This window comes from Cryptomeria japonica, chromosome 6, assembly GCF_030272615.1.
Source record: "Cryptomeria japonica chromosome 6, Sugi_1.0, whole genome shotgun sequence".
In the NCBI taxonomy this organism is placed as follows: domain Eukaryota; kingdom Viridiplantae; phylum Streptophyta; class Pinopsida; order Cupressales; family Cupressaceae; genus Cryptomeria; species Cryptomeria japonica.
This window is the reverse complement of record NC_081410.1, coordinates 171,129,472-171,144,827: the sequence shown is the minus strand read 5'-3', so window position 1 is coordinate 171,144,827 and position 15,356 is coordinate 171,129,472. Positions and strand designations below refer to the sequence as shown.

At 35.1% G+C, this 15,356-nt stretch overlaps 1 long non-coding RNA gene across 2 annotated transcripts; it reads right to left on the bottom strand.

Moving 5' to 3' along the window:
• Positions 1 to 8,279: 8,279 nt before the first annotated feature.
• Positions 8,280 to 10,130, bottom strand: LOC131071794 (uncharacterized). 2 transcript variants are annotated; one of them, XR_009112592.2, is made up of 4 exons: positions 9,684 to 10,130; positions 9,462 to 9,575; positions 8,775 to 9,298; positions 8,296 to 8,630 (listed from the first exon to the last, which is right to left on the bottom strand). It is a non-coding gene; the product is annotated as an uncharacterized LOC131071794 (long non-coding RNA). The 2 variants fall into 2 exon arrangements; XR_009358314.1 differs by lacking the exon at positions 9,684 to 10,130 and having other exon boundaries at positions 8,280 to 8,630; positions 9,462 to 9,662.
• Positions 10,131 to 15,356: the final 5,226 nt, after the last annotated feature.

Sequence of the window (15,356 nt, the reverse complement as noted above, 5' to 3'; positions counted from 1 at the left end):
AGCCTGGTGTACATTCATAGTTCACTTTGTCTTCTCTTGTGTTAATATGCATACATGGAAGGTCTTTCAGCAAAATGGGACCAAATTGCTCTTGATGGAGAAGTTGCAACCATGGTGTAAAGGAAAGGGTCTTTTATGGTCCATGATAGTCCACAATGCCAACCATCTATGTATGGGTTTACATATGGGTTAGAGCCCTATGGGACTACCTCGTATTCCTTGCGGGAGGTAACCTAACTGCACTACAAACGAAGCGTACATACCTTACCCCCTTGTGGGATTTGAACTTGTGACCTCTCTTTCAAGAGCACAAGTTCTCCACCACTAGGCCAACTCTTGGATGAAACAGCTGAACTAGATGGGCTTAATGAATTACCCCCAGTTTTACTACCATCAAAGGAACCTAAATTGGAGAGTGATGATTATCTAGAGAGCATCATAGTTGAGGACTTTGATATGGATGATCAAAACATTGAAGAGTAGATGACAAATTTTTTCTTTTTTCTTTTTGTTTGTGTGAGGCCTCACCTCGACTCAGTCTGACATTTCAGTGGTTTTTATATTGAGACTATTACGGATACTTTATTTTGATGCATTTTGGAATTTAGAACTTATATGATTTCAGTATTTGGATAACATTGCTATATATTGATGATTTATTTATATGCTTTATGAGATAGAACACTACATGATTTTTGAATAAGATGAAATTGCGGTGATAAATGTCATTATTGAATTTGCAGGACTTTACTATGATAATAAAATTATGATGTATGTTTAAGTTTATGAGAATTAGGATGAATTGCTTATGTGAAATTACTTCGATAAAAGATGTATTTAATTTGTTCAAATGTAAGGGTATGCAAGTGATAATGTGTATTATTATTCCTATGAATTATATTATATGTGGATATTTGAAAGTTACTAATGTGTAAATTGAGATGCGAAGGAAGTTATCCATTTGACCATGGAAATATTATGGAGAACCAAACCTAGACCTATGTATGTTCGTAAGCCAGGGTTTGTCTATTTGGAGAGACAACACCCCGTTTGTGTTGTATTTTATTCGTAACAGTATATGATGCATGTGTGTTAAGTGTTATTTAATTGATTTGTGTAAAATCCACAAGAGAGGATTTCATGTATTAAATTGTAAAAGTGTTTTCTTTGTGTCACTTGACACATGTGTGGATTTAAGTTTGAATTCTTATTTTTGTCTCTTGGTGGGAAAGTGTTCAACTATAGTTTTTTCAATTAATGTAACATGATGTCATAAATACCTTGGGTAAAGAATCTTTGGGGTGGTCAACATAGGTTTGACCCGAAAATAAACTTCAGAGGGGTTTAAAAAGGGTTAAATGAACACCTAGGGGTAGTTTAATAGGGTTTCCTAAAGCCCATAAGGTATACCTAAGGGTTAGGGGTAATTTAAGGCAAGTTTCTACTTCCAAGTGACCTTCTAGACACCTTAAAAATTGACTTTTCTGAGTTGTGCGAAAATTGAAATTAGAAGTTTGAACCTAGTTGTAAACTTTCCTTTTCGAATGAGAGTTCCCTTTCCCATTTTATCTTACCTTCCTCTTTAGTTTTTAGAAACTTGTGAGAACTCTCACAATGGTTTATTAAGCAAGAATTAGAAAATTTGTGGGTAATCACCCACTCTCCATTTTTGGAGACAAGAGAAATTTTGAAAAGAATAGAATAGATTTCAAATAGAGAATTTTGGCTAAGGGTAGAAGAAGAAGAACCGTGGAATTGGGCAGCTCATCCTCAACAAAACTAAACTACCTTTGGGCAGATTAAGGTTGGTTGCATTCTACTTAAAATGGCTTCTTTTTGCATGTGTTTGAAGTATGTTGGTGTAAAAGATTTGCTTCCTTGTATGTCCTTTGGGAATTTCATTTGGTATTTTGTATTATGTTTTGTATGTGTTTTTGGGAGTCATCAAGACCTCTTACTCTTGGGAGAGAAGAGGATCTTGTGGGTGGTAGCAGTGACAACCCTCGAGTGAGAGACTCTCGTTATGAGAGCGATCACAAGAGATTTTTGTGTGACCCTTGCTGCATGGCTTGTTTGTGCAATGGGGGTCATAAGGAGGGAAATAAGGCTAGAATGCCTTGGGGGGCATAAGGAATAAGGGGTTGCAATTCTTGATGTATTTGTTGTGCCATGAGGTGGCTACATGTTTTCCATACTTGCAGTTCTCCTCAGGGTATTGGTCCACTACCACCCTTAAAAAAGGTCATCACCAAAGTGTGGTGCAGTGTAGCCGGGATGGGAGTGTGTCTGAATTTGTGTGCATTTTGTCCCTTTTGTGTCTACATGTTTGTTTCCCATCTAGGGCTTGGTTCTCCGAGCTCAGGGGTGGCTACTAGTTAGCCTAAGCTGGGAGGTGAGCACTCCATGGTCATAGATTTGATTTACATTGCAGGATTGTCGGAAGAAAAGAGTAGGATAAGTGGAAGGTTGCAGGAGTTATTGGTTGCAGGAAATTTATTTGTAAATGTAATTTTTATTTGAAAGAAACAAAAAGGGGGTCCTCATTTGTTGGTAATGAGAGACCCATTGTATAGTGATAAAAGTGTTATCTTGAAATACGTTTTTTTTTTTTTTTTTTCAAGTTGTAATATTTTAGTATGCTATTTATTGCAGAAAAGAATTTGTGCATTTATAAATTTAGAATTTTTCCAAAGCTTGAAATGTTATATCTGATGTGTTTTTTTTTGTATTAAATTGCAAAACAAGAAAGTTACTTAATTTGTATGCATTCAAAATGAAATTAGTGTTGCATGCATATTATAGGTTGCATATAAATCATTTAAATTCTGTTTTCTGTAAATGCACTTTAGAACAGAATATTTTCTGGGAAATTATCCTTTCATTTATTTCAGAAATTAGTATCCAGATAGATAGTTTATCTAGTAAATGTAAAATTTTAACTTGTTAAATTTGCTGTGTGAAATTAACTATAATCAGTCTGTTACTTATGCCTAGAATAAAACAAATCTGTCTTCTATTAATTGCTGTAGGTTTTCTTTTTGCAAAGCTTGTAAAATTATTTATTTCAAAAATGATAATCGCTATTCTAATATAGTCTTAATTAAATAAAATCTAGATTATTTAGTTGCTGGTAAAACTAATAAATCTAGTCATGTATATAGCAGAAGGAAGAAATAAAGTACCTGTATAGTTATTGCTAATATATATATATATATACCCTTGCTGTAAATGAAATAGGAAAGTATTAATCCATTTATTCTTTTTATATATATCTAAAATCAGAATAATGATCACCCAAAGAGAAAATGTATTTATGCCTGCATGTGTATAAAAATGCTATATATATATATATATATATATATATATATATATATATATATATATATATATATATATATATATATATATATATATATATATATATATATTTTAAAAATAAAAAATAAAAAAAATAAACAACAATTTAAATTTTGTTTTTAAATAAATAAAAAAATAAAAAAAAACTTATTGGGCTTGGCCCCTGCGGTTACCTCGCAGGGCGGCCCTTATACACAGTGGGCGCGGGCTCCCCAGTGGTGGCCTCAGCCGCTACTTTGGGCCACAACCCACAGTGGAAGGCCTCGGCCTCCACTGTGGGCGACGACCCATAGCGACGGCGTCGCCGTCTCTGTGGGGAGCAAGCCCCCCCCACCGTCCGCCTCTTCCACTTACGCCGCCCACTGCTAAACTCATCGCCGCCGCCCTGTTGCAACTCGGCTGATCCCGCCATGGCCGCCACCCGAGTTCCCCTGCAAACAAAGAAAATAAAATGGAACCCTAGCCCGGTTAGGGCTAGGGTAAAACATGGTTAATAATAATAAAATAAAATAAGGGGCTTATTTTATAGATTAAATAAGGGTAAGGGTTTGCATGGGTAAACCCTTTTAGGTTATATATATATATATATATATATGGCTGAATTATTTAATTTTAAATTTCAAAAGATTGAGATGTTATGAATCAAATAATAATGAAGTAATATTTGATTTTAAATTTAAATAAGTTGAGTTGTCTAAATATTAATGAAATTAATATTTATTTTAAATTTAAATAGATTGAGGTGTTCATGAAATAAATATTAATGAAGTTAATATTTATTTTAAATTTAAATAGATTGAGATGTTATGAATCAAATAATAATGAAGTAATATTTGATTTTAAATTTAAATAAGTTGAGTTGTCTAAATATTAATGAAATTAATATTTATTTTAAATTTAAACAGATTGAGGTGTTCATGAAATAAATATTAATGAAGTTAATATTTATTTTAAATTTAAATATATTGAGATGTTATTAACTAAATATTAATGAAGTTGATATTTAATTTTAAATTAAATAGATTGAGCGACAATAAAGCTAGTCCATTTTAATCCGTATTTACTCTTAAATTATTTTTTGTTATTTAAGTTAGTAGATAAAGTTCATTCTAAACATAGTTAAGACCAAAACTTGTTAGTGCGTTTTGTGTTAACGAACTTATTGTTATTTAGTTGTTATTTAAAAAAAAAAATTATACCGTTCTTGCCCTAAATTTTGGGCATGACAGTTTGCATATCAACATTAAATTATCAGTATTTTTTAATTTTGATATGACAATATCAATATGTAATGAATCTAATGATAATATATATGAGATATCAGATATGTAATATGAGTTTTGAACTCTGACTCTATAATATATAAGACAACAATATTTGTGATTTCAAATTTGACATTGATTTGTCTATTAACCACTACTTTACCATTGTTTTTGTTTTCAAAGTTCTATGTTACATTGTTATTGAAATTATTTGGAATTTATCAAATTATATTAAAAAAAAATTGGGATCTCCAAGTACACCCATTTCCTATTTCCTATTTTTGAAAATTAACCGTGCCAATACCGATATCAATCTCCAAGGTCTCCAAGTCTCCCTATTTCCTAGTGACCTTGGTTTTATCATTGTACATAGTATTAAAGACAAAATTAATATATTAAATTTCATAGTTCAAAATTTTACGTTGAACTACACTACAAATTTCATAAGACCAAGAGCTTAAAAATTTTCCTAAAAGTTCTTAGTGGCTTCAACAATACGCAATCCTCAAAACCTTAGAGATGATTTGATAGTTGTAGGATAATTCTAAAAAAATACAAATTTAATTATAATTGTAGGGAGAATAGTAGGTTGGCAAATGTCTTGGCCAACATGGCTATTGATCAAAAAAAGAGGACATATCAAACTTAACTGGCAAACAAAAACTCAAATCTAGACCCTTAAAATAATATATGAGGATGAAGTTACCATTATGTCTCTTCATACCATTTTTAGTTTCATATTTCATGTACTTCCTAGTTGTTTTGTTAAGCTAAGTATGACAATTAAAATAAGATTATGGTTTTTGCACCTTGACATAGATTAACGGATATTTAAGTAGAATTAGTAAATTGATTTTTGGAAAGCTTCAAATGGGAATTGAGCTTGAGCTCTAAATTGATTGAGGTGACAATTTAATGTACTTCCTAGTTGTTTTGTTAAGCTAAGTATGACAATTAAAATAAGATTATGGTTTTTGCACCTTGACATAGATTAACGGATATTTAAGTAGAATTAGTAAATTGATTTTTGGAAAGCTTCAAATGGGAAATGAGCTTTAAATTGATTGAGGTGACAATTTAATTGTAGCACAATTGTCCCCCCTTCAGATTTCTACCCAACAAATCTAGAAATTATACCAATCAACTTTTTCCAAAATGGGTGCCTCGTCAATGACAAAAATCTTGTGGCAAGGTAATTTTTTTATTAACTAAAAAAAACTATTCAAACTATTCAGTATGAGTTGTCAATTTCAATTGAGTTGTACTGGCAAAATATGCTTCGGGTGGGGTCTCATGGAGGGGGCTTAAGCTCTATTTTTAAGGAAGAGGTGGTCCCATGAATTTTTATTTTTTTTTGGCTATGGGATTAATTAGAATCTTTTCCTAAAAAATAGAGCCCCTACCTTTTAGGCTTGAAAATCTATGCCCTTGAAAATGGGGTGGGCCTAGAAATTGCCCCACTTACATAAATTTTAGAAAAAAAACTAAATTTGTTTACTACCAATTTACTTAAATTTAGGAGTTTAAATTTAAGTTAATCTGCATTACAAAGTTCATGACATCCTTAAATTTAGAAGCTGAAATTTTTAAGCTAAAGTGCAAAACAAAATCCATGGGACCGCCCAGCTTTAAAATATTCCTAAAAAAGCTCAGCAACTCTAGCTCTATTTTTTAAGAAGCCCCCTTCCATGGGACCCCACCCTTAGCAGTTAATATGAAGGCATACACAAATACTGATAAAAAAGCACACCATCAATGTTTTCATCAAGATGAAAACCAATTGACTGATGTAATGCCCTACTTAATTTGGGAATAAGGGCTAATGAATTTTATTTTCTATGTACTAACAAATGCACATGGCTGATGTTTTATGGGGTTTTCTGAACAATGATCACCTGTATATGCTTCTTTCAATGGCAAATACCATAGAAAGAAAAAAAATGAACTAGTGAAAATGAGTGCAGAAGAGCAGAGATTAGGGATTTATTAATTGGGTCAATTTAGATGTTGGTGTGTATTTTCATTTACATTTGTTCTAATTTGTCATGTTTACATAAATTTATTTTGTTGGTGCATCTTATTGGGTTCTTTTATATTTAGGAACATTGTCAGTTAATGAATGGTGTTTATTTCATTATTTTCTGGATCTATTTAAATCCATATTTCTCAGATACTGTTCTAGCTGGGTAGTTCAGACTTTGTTCAAATGTGTTCTTGAATTGCAACAAAGTTCATTTTAGTGATTGAACATTTAGCAAAGCCAAAATGAGTTTATTTCTTCTTCTGGATATTGATTTCCTTATGAGAATTTTGCTGAGAATAGGAACTGCTTTAGGGGAGCTAAAGAACGGAACAGGGGTATATTTCATCATGAATTTGACAGGAAGGAAAAGAACACTGCAAAATCGGATTACAAAACAAAATAACAAGAAAGATAAGTTTTAAGACAAATTCAGATCACATTGATATTTGTTGAAGTGAAGACGGAACTATAAGTTTGTCAGCAATTCTTAGAAAATCAAATCAGACCCCATTTTTTATCAATTATCTCGACACTTGAAAATCTTAACATGAATCTTTGCTTTTTCAAAATGGCCCAGCACCAGTTTTACATAATTCTTGACACCGGAAAGTATTAACGTGAATATTTACTTTCTTAAGATGGCCCGACGCCAATTTTACATTGTTAAGAGCTGAATACACAGTACATGAGAATTTCTGACAACAAATGCAGTAAGGACTACAGATTTATGATAGAGCAGGAGAACCTTTGATTTTCACACTATTTGGATTGTTAGAAAGCAATTGGAAATGGCATTAGTAATTCCAATTATGAAGTTAGAGCTTTTAGATAGAAAATTTAAAATTAGTTTTTATGATTTTGGTAAATTTTCATGACATTATTATGTTTTAAAAGTTTCTTTATTAATGATGCAGTGAATTGTTTGTTTTTAGAGCCTGCAACCTCTAGAAAATACTGCTTTCTTATATCAAAATATAACCTCTATATTAAGACAAATCATTATGCAATAGCTATAACATAAATAAAATATTTTTATATGTGAAATTCAATTTATATTTAATCTCTCATTTTAAACCTACATGGATTATCCATTTAAAATACATATGTCAAGAGTCATGTACATCCTAAGCTAGTCAGAGACAAATCTGAATATGCAAAGATGGCCACTTTACTGCAAATAGCATAAAACACTGTCCATGGGATTATAGTGAAATGAGACAAATTTGAATGTGCAAAGATGGTCACTTTACTACACTTAAATAAGGTTTCAATAGCATAAAACACTGTCCATGGGATTCTGGGATTCTAATGTAATGAGACAAATCTGAATGTGCAAAGATGGTCACTTTACTGTATTTAATTTAAATAAAGTTTCAATCGCATAAAACAATCTCCATGGGATTATAGTGTAATGAAACAAATCTGAATGTGCAAAGATGGTCACTTTACTGTACTTAAATAAAGTTTCAATAGCATAAAGCAGTATCCATGGGATTATAGTGTAATGAGACAAATCTAAATGTGCAAAGATGATCACTTTAGTGCAGTTAGCATAAAACACAAAATTTCAATAGCATTAAACACTATTCATGGGATTATAATGTAATATGAAACAAATCTGAATGTGCAAAGATGGTCACTTTAAAGGCACTTAAATTAAATAAAGTTTCAATAGCATAAAACACTGTCCATAAGATTGTAGTGTAATGAAAATGAGTAACAATTGTAAAGATGCAACTTAGGTTCAAACTGAACCTCGCCACAAGAATGCAGCCCATAACCCTAGTGAACATGTGGCTATTATCATAAGAGTTTGGCCTAGATTTAAAACTGTATCACAATAGAAGGCAACTCATACTCCCCACACAAGCATGTAAACATGTATGAAGGTTGGTTTCACAGGATAAGGAAGCCTGAATTACAAGAGTGTAACCCAAGTTTAAATCTGCGTATTATCTGGTTCTCATGATCCTATGGTACGATCAAGCCTGTAAGAGGCAGTTCATAGCTCAAAATCTTTTACACATATTTTTATAGATGACTTAACACGTTTTAATAAAATACGAGTGAAATAGTTCCATTCACTATTCAAAGAAAATATCTAAAAAAATCTAAAACCACCGCTTACATACCTAGGAACAACATGAAGTTTTTTATTTCCTTCATTGGCAAGATTCTTAGCTTTCTATGGTCCGCAGTGTCTTCGCTAACTGTTCTATCGCCTGCCATTTCCTGCAAAGACAAGCATTTTTAAAACCTCACCAGATCCAAGAATTGAAGACAGAAAAATAACATAGCTAAGGGGAAAAACCTTCACATCTGGAGTGGGAGCACACCGACCCTAAATTAACAATACTTGTACCAAAAAATAACTGAATGAAGCAAGAATTGCATCAGAACAGATCCCACAAAAGCCCATAAACAGAATCCCCACTTTGCCCCACCAAACCCTAAAGTTTAAGAGCTCGATACTGGAAGTTGAGGCCACGGGGCTATCAAACAGAGATCCTACAATACATCTGATGGATCTTATAAGAGCTGCAGAGGGCTCAAGCGAAAAATATTCTCAAATACTTACTCCACCCCTCTGAAATTCAAACAAACATACAAGCGTATCGGAAGGTTGTGGCCTAATGTTTGTGTGGTACATTCAAGCCTGCAAGAGACAACCCATATCAAAGCATCTAGAAGGTATGACTTAACACGTTTGATTAAAATGCAAAGCATCCAAAAGATATAACAGAAATTGTTCCATTAGCTGTTCACATAAAAGTTCCAAGATATCATACAAACAGAAAGCATATAAAAACACAACTCACCTATCCTTCATCTTTGCTCTACATTTCCTCGAGTTCCTTAAAAATGTGAATTCTAGACATTAAGTTGTAAATATTGTTATCCAACTGCTCAAAGATTGTGTCCTTCCTTGGAATCTATATTACACACAATGCATCCAATGCACTAAATTGGTATTACTCTAGAGAATGGAAGATAAGATCCATATAAAATGTCTTCTGAGAAGAAAGATCAAATATATGCACCTTATCTTCCATTTCTTCAAGTCTCCAACCTTCACTGCAAGATATTGGCTCATGTTCTCTCCGCCATTAAAATTTCAGGTAAACATGAACATTTTCAAAGCCTCGCCATTACCAGAGTTATAGGTACAAAAACATATAATGGCAACTAAGCTAACCTAGAATGAGAGCACACCGGGCATACCCCTCAAACCCTCGAGACTCGAACTTGAGACAACCGGGCTATCGAAACCCAGCGCACAGAGTTCAAGAGAAGTTCCTGCGCTGCATCTGACAAATCTCAGCTTTAGAAGATGCAGAGGCCTTAAACAAAACTATTTTGAGCTTCACCTTTCAAAACTCCTTTCAAACATGATAAACTATGCACTCTTTCTCGAAAGCTTCACCTTTCAAATTGTTCGGAATTTTGAACCTGACCTATCTTCTCTGAATCAACTGATTAGCAAACAATAACATCAAAAAGAAGAAATTGCAAAAAAAAAATCACAATTCAGAATGAAAACTATTGGTGTAAATAAATATTCATTATGAATATTATTACACCTTATTTAAGTTAACTTAGGGAAGTGTGCACATAGGGATAGAGCTTGTAGGAGAAATTCCACTTTTTGTGGTCTTGTTTTGTTGTTACACTCCATATTCGGTGGGTCATCCACCTCTTATGAAATATTATATTATTTCTCCTACCTACCCCTAGTATTTCTTACCTACCCTTGTTTCTCATTGAGCCACATGTCATAATTGTGTGCTCGTACATCCATATGGCCTTGCCTATATAAGAAGGCCTCTATTCATTGTATTGATGAATCCAATTGATCATTTTCATATTGATGAGAATACAGTTTGATCTTGTCATTCTTTTGTCTTTATTTTAATACTTTTCATTGTGCCCTTGATCTTGGCAAAATTTCACATGGTATCAGAGCCATTGGGGCTTCATTGATTGGTTTTTGGAGACATCGTAGAAAACTTCTATTTTTGGATCTGAGGAACTACACTTTTTGGAGGCATCTTGGAGCATTTTCGACCTCACCATTGCGTCCGGGAGGCCGTTTCCATAAAAATCGAGTATAAATTCAACCTATTTTGGCGAAAATCGATTTTTGGGTGTGGAGGAAATTTTCTGCCCAATTCGGGCGGTACGGTACGGAATTTTCGGATTTTTTTCAAAAAAAAAAAAAAATTATTTTGTTTCTAAAAAAATTTTTTGAAAAAAAAAAAAAATTGAAAATTATTTTTGAGATCTGTACCTTCTGCCCAGTTAGCAGCACCTAGTTAGCATTTTCTTTGGAAATTTTTAGATCCCTCTCCATTGAGCAGTTTAGATTTTTGGGTCAACTTTGGAGGCCCATAACTTGCTTAATTTTGCTTCTTTTTGGGTGTATTTTTTTTTTATTTGGGCTAATTTTTCGTACTCTTCGCAATGGTGTGGTTATTTTCTAGTTTTGGTGCATAGGGTTTTCAAAATTTTTAGATTCTCTCAGTTGTACCTGTCCAATCCTCAATTTTGCAACTTCAAAGGCCTCGTTTGAGCTCATACGACCTCCTTTTCAAGTGCCGTTTTTTTTGAAAGTGCATATTTTTTCATCTACTTTCATAATCTATGATATGATTTCAGAGATTTTAAGTAGAAATTTTACTTTCAGATATTGGTCTTATTTGGCCTATTTGGTACTTGTAAATTGCTTGGATTTTAGTTTAGATCTCTTGCATTATTATTTTGAGTCTCTTTTGGCCTTGTTGAGGCAATTGTAAAATTGAAATCATAAGTCCACTTTGCCATTTTTTGCAAGTGGCTCATTGTACATGCACTAAGTATAAAGTGTCAAATCATCACTTTTGGGGGGGTTCTTTGATTGAGTGAATTTGGGGGGGTGTCTTGTGTGATTGTGCCTCTCTTTCTTTGTGCTCTTTCATTTTTGTTGCAATGAGTCCTCATAAATTTCCAGCTTTAACTCCACATAATTATGCATCATGAAAAATTAAAGTATGGAGCAAATTAATGGAAAAAGGTCTCATGCATTACATAGATGGAACAATAGTAGCACCACCTGATCCTAAGGCTGATCCTAATGCTCAATTAGAATGGCTTACTAAGAATTGCATGGCTCTTGGAACTTTGCGCAAGTATGTATCAGATGACCTCATCTTTTATATTGAAAAGTGTACTACGATCAAAGATGCTTGGGATATGTTTCAGAAATTGTATGGTCAAGTTGATGAAATCAGAGGTTATAAGATTGACAATCAGCTCACCAACTTGGATCCCAAGAATTTTGATACAATCCAAGATTATGTCACCAAAGCAAATGAGCTAAGAGCAAAGCTTAAGGATTGTGGAATTGACAAAAAGGATGCTCAGTTGATATTCAACTTGTTGGACAAGCTTGCACCAGAATATGCAACATTTGTGTCTAGCTTCCAAACTCATCGTTTGACAGTGAGGAGTTCCTATGTTATGCCTTCATTTGATGCTTTCACATAAATGTTGATATTGGAACAATCTAAGTTGTTGAACATGGGGTTTCTCAAGTCTTCAAAGTCCAAGGCTTTGGTGGCTAATCAAGGGAATGAAGGAAGTCAAGGCAAAGATTCCAACAAGAAGAAGAAGCAATCTAAGTCACAGCCACAACAGGAAAAAGGACAATCATCCTCTCCATCACAAGGCAATTTTTCATCCTCTTCCAAGAAGGGGACGCCACCTAAGAAGGATAAGCCAACTTGTGCATATTGCAAGAAGTATGGTCATGATGAGCATCGATGCCACACAAAACAAGTTGATGAGTTAACTAATCTTCTCAAGAAAAGCAACATCAACTTGTCATCCGCCTACACAAAGAAGGATTCATCTCCTTCCTCTTCCTCACAGTCTAAGGGAAAAGGGCAAGCATTTGTGGCTACTACAGGTTCTTCACAACAGTGGATACTTGACTTAGGTGCCTCATATCTCATGGGTTCTACAAAGGAGCAGTTTTCTTCATTGGAGCCATCTAAGGTACCTCACATATACATAGATGATGATACACAAGTAGAGGTTGAAGGGAAAGGTTCAGTTGACATGGATGATGGAACATTTGAGAATGTTCTCTATATTCCTAACTTGTCTACCAACCTTCTCTCTATCTACCAAATCACTCACTATGGGAATGGGAGAAAGATTGAGTTTACACCAGATTCAATTGTGGTAAAGGAACTTGATGATGATACCTTGGTAGCAGTGGGACAAGTCAATGACAACTCAAGGCTTTATTCATTTTCTCACTTTGTGCCAAGTTCACCTTCTAGAGCCTTGCTTACTCATTCAAACTCAGAAAGTAAGCTATGGCATGAGCGGTTTTGTCACCTCAACTACCGCTATCTTCAGCAGCTTAGCACTAAAGACATGGTCACAGGTCTACCTCGAATTAGTTTTTCAGAGGGTGTATGTTTAGGGTGTTCCATGGGCAAGCATCCCAAGGAGAAGTTTGATAAAGGGAAAGCTTGGAGAGCTTTGGAAGTTCTTCAACTTGTTCACAGCGATGTAGAAGGTCCATTTCCAGCACCTTCATTTAGTAAGGCCCACTATGTCCTCACCTTCATTTATGACTACTCTCGCTTCACTTGGGTCTACTTTCTCATTCATAAGAGTGAAGTATTTGACAGATTTCAGGACTTCAAGACTCGTGTGGAGAAGCAATCTAGGAAAGTGGTCAAGATTCTTCGTATAGATAATGGAAGGGAATATGTGAATAAGAGACTTGAGGATTTTTGTACATTTGAGGGGATTGATCTTTAGCATTCTGTAGCATACGCTCCACAATAGAACGGAGTTGTAGAACGCAAGACTAGAACTCTCAAAGAAATGGCTAGCTGTATGATTTATGCATGTTCTCTTGATCCCGCTTTTTGGGCCGAGGCTATCAGTTGTGCCACACACATCTAGAATCGGGTTCCTCACAAATCTTTGCAAGGTATTATTCATTTTGAAGCTTGGGCTGGTAGGAAACCGATTGTGAGACATTTCAGAGTCTTTGGGTGTCCAGCATGGGCTCGCATACCTCCGCAGAAACGCAAGGCATTCGGACCACAAAGTCAACCTTGCATATTTGTTTGATATTGTGTGGGGGAAAAAGCGAGACTAGGTTAATCATGCCCTAATCCTACCTTTTGACACACATTACGGAATACGAAAGAGCCTAGAGATATCGCACAATTGGCTACTTCTTTTGTGAAAGAGAGAGCCACGGGATATCTATTAGGATTTCTATTCCCTTGCTGAAATTGTAAGATCAAGTAATGCAAGTTCAAACCCTAATCCTAAAATGCAAGTATGAACTAATAACAAGATTGCAGAATTGAGATTAAACAATGAACAGCTGTAAATACAAGGATGAAATAAGAATGCAGATGTGTACCCGGAGTCAAAATCGGACTGAAAATGTTTGGGACGGGGACGCGGGCGCCACTGTCCTGAAAACTGCACCGGAAATTGTGGTTCTGCACTCTAGAACACTGTCGGAAAGCTGTCTGAAAGCTGTCTATCCGGAGGACCAAGGCGCCCAGTGCCTCTGTCCCAGGGACCAGGGCGCCCAGCGCCCCTGTCCTGGCAGGACCAGGGCGCCCAGCGCCCCTGTCCCAGTCTTCTGCTCTGCAATTTGATACAGAGTGCTGTCTCGACCTTCTCTCTCCGGATCTGTATCCCGCGGCGTCGTCTGAATCCCAAAACCTGCAATGATATCTGAAAAAGGGTGTATGGGCGGCTATATAGGGTTTTGCCTTAGTCAAACCCCCGCTTCGGTGATTTCCACCTCCACGAATAGCCAAGTTGTTTTGTAAAATGTATTGTGTGTGCAGACCTAGTGTGTGTGCAAGGTCCAAAAATGCAAGAAAGCAAACTAGAGCAACCTAGAAAGTAAACCCTAATTGCTTGTAAATGATAACATAAATTTTCTAAATCAAGATGCAAAGTGATCTAAAGCATGAATAAATGATGTATTGAAGCTTATGTAAAGACATGAAAACAACATGAAATTATACCCAACCCTCAAGGGAGGAGTACAAGCCAATCTTCAGTCGGTAATCTCCTATTGTTCTTCAATGTCTTCCAAGCCCTAAGTGGATGAATGAATTTGATAGATGCTTGATAGAAGGATGTTGTAAGATGTTGAAGTCTTCAAAGATCTGCTCTTTCGCTGCATATGAAGTTCCTGAAAACAAAATTCGGATCCTTTCAAATGAAGAAAGAGAGCTCTTATGTATGAAACCCTAGGTCGCAATTTCGTATTTTGGCCGACCTAGAGATTGAATATCCCGCCAATTTCTTGGGGTTAAGCTTTATTTTATGATTGGATCGCGCTCCCAAAATTTCGGGAAAAATGTCCGGGACCGTGTGCACTCCGGGCGCCACGGTCCCGACAACTTTTCACCAAATTTTCAGGACCGTCAGATATGATGATTTTAGAGAGAATCCCGAAGTTACAGGTGATTTCGAGATGTTTTGACCCCCGAAACTAAGCCCCCAAGTTCGAAATAGGACTTAATTAGGGTTTTTGATTGAGTGATGTATTGGAGGAATAAAATGCGAAGGGCGCGCTTTAGTGAAAGGGCCCAACTTTATGATGTAGAGAATGGTGAAATAGAACCTTTAGACCTAATTAATTTGGTTAATTAAGTGCTAAAGGGGAAATGCCATGCAAA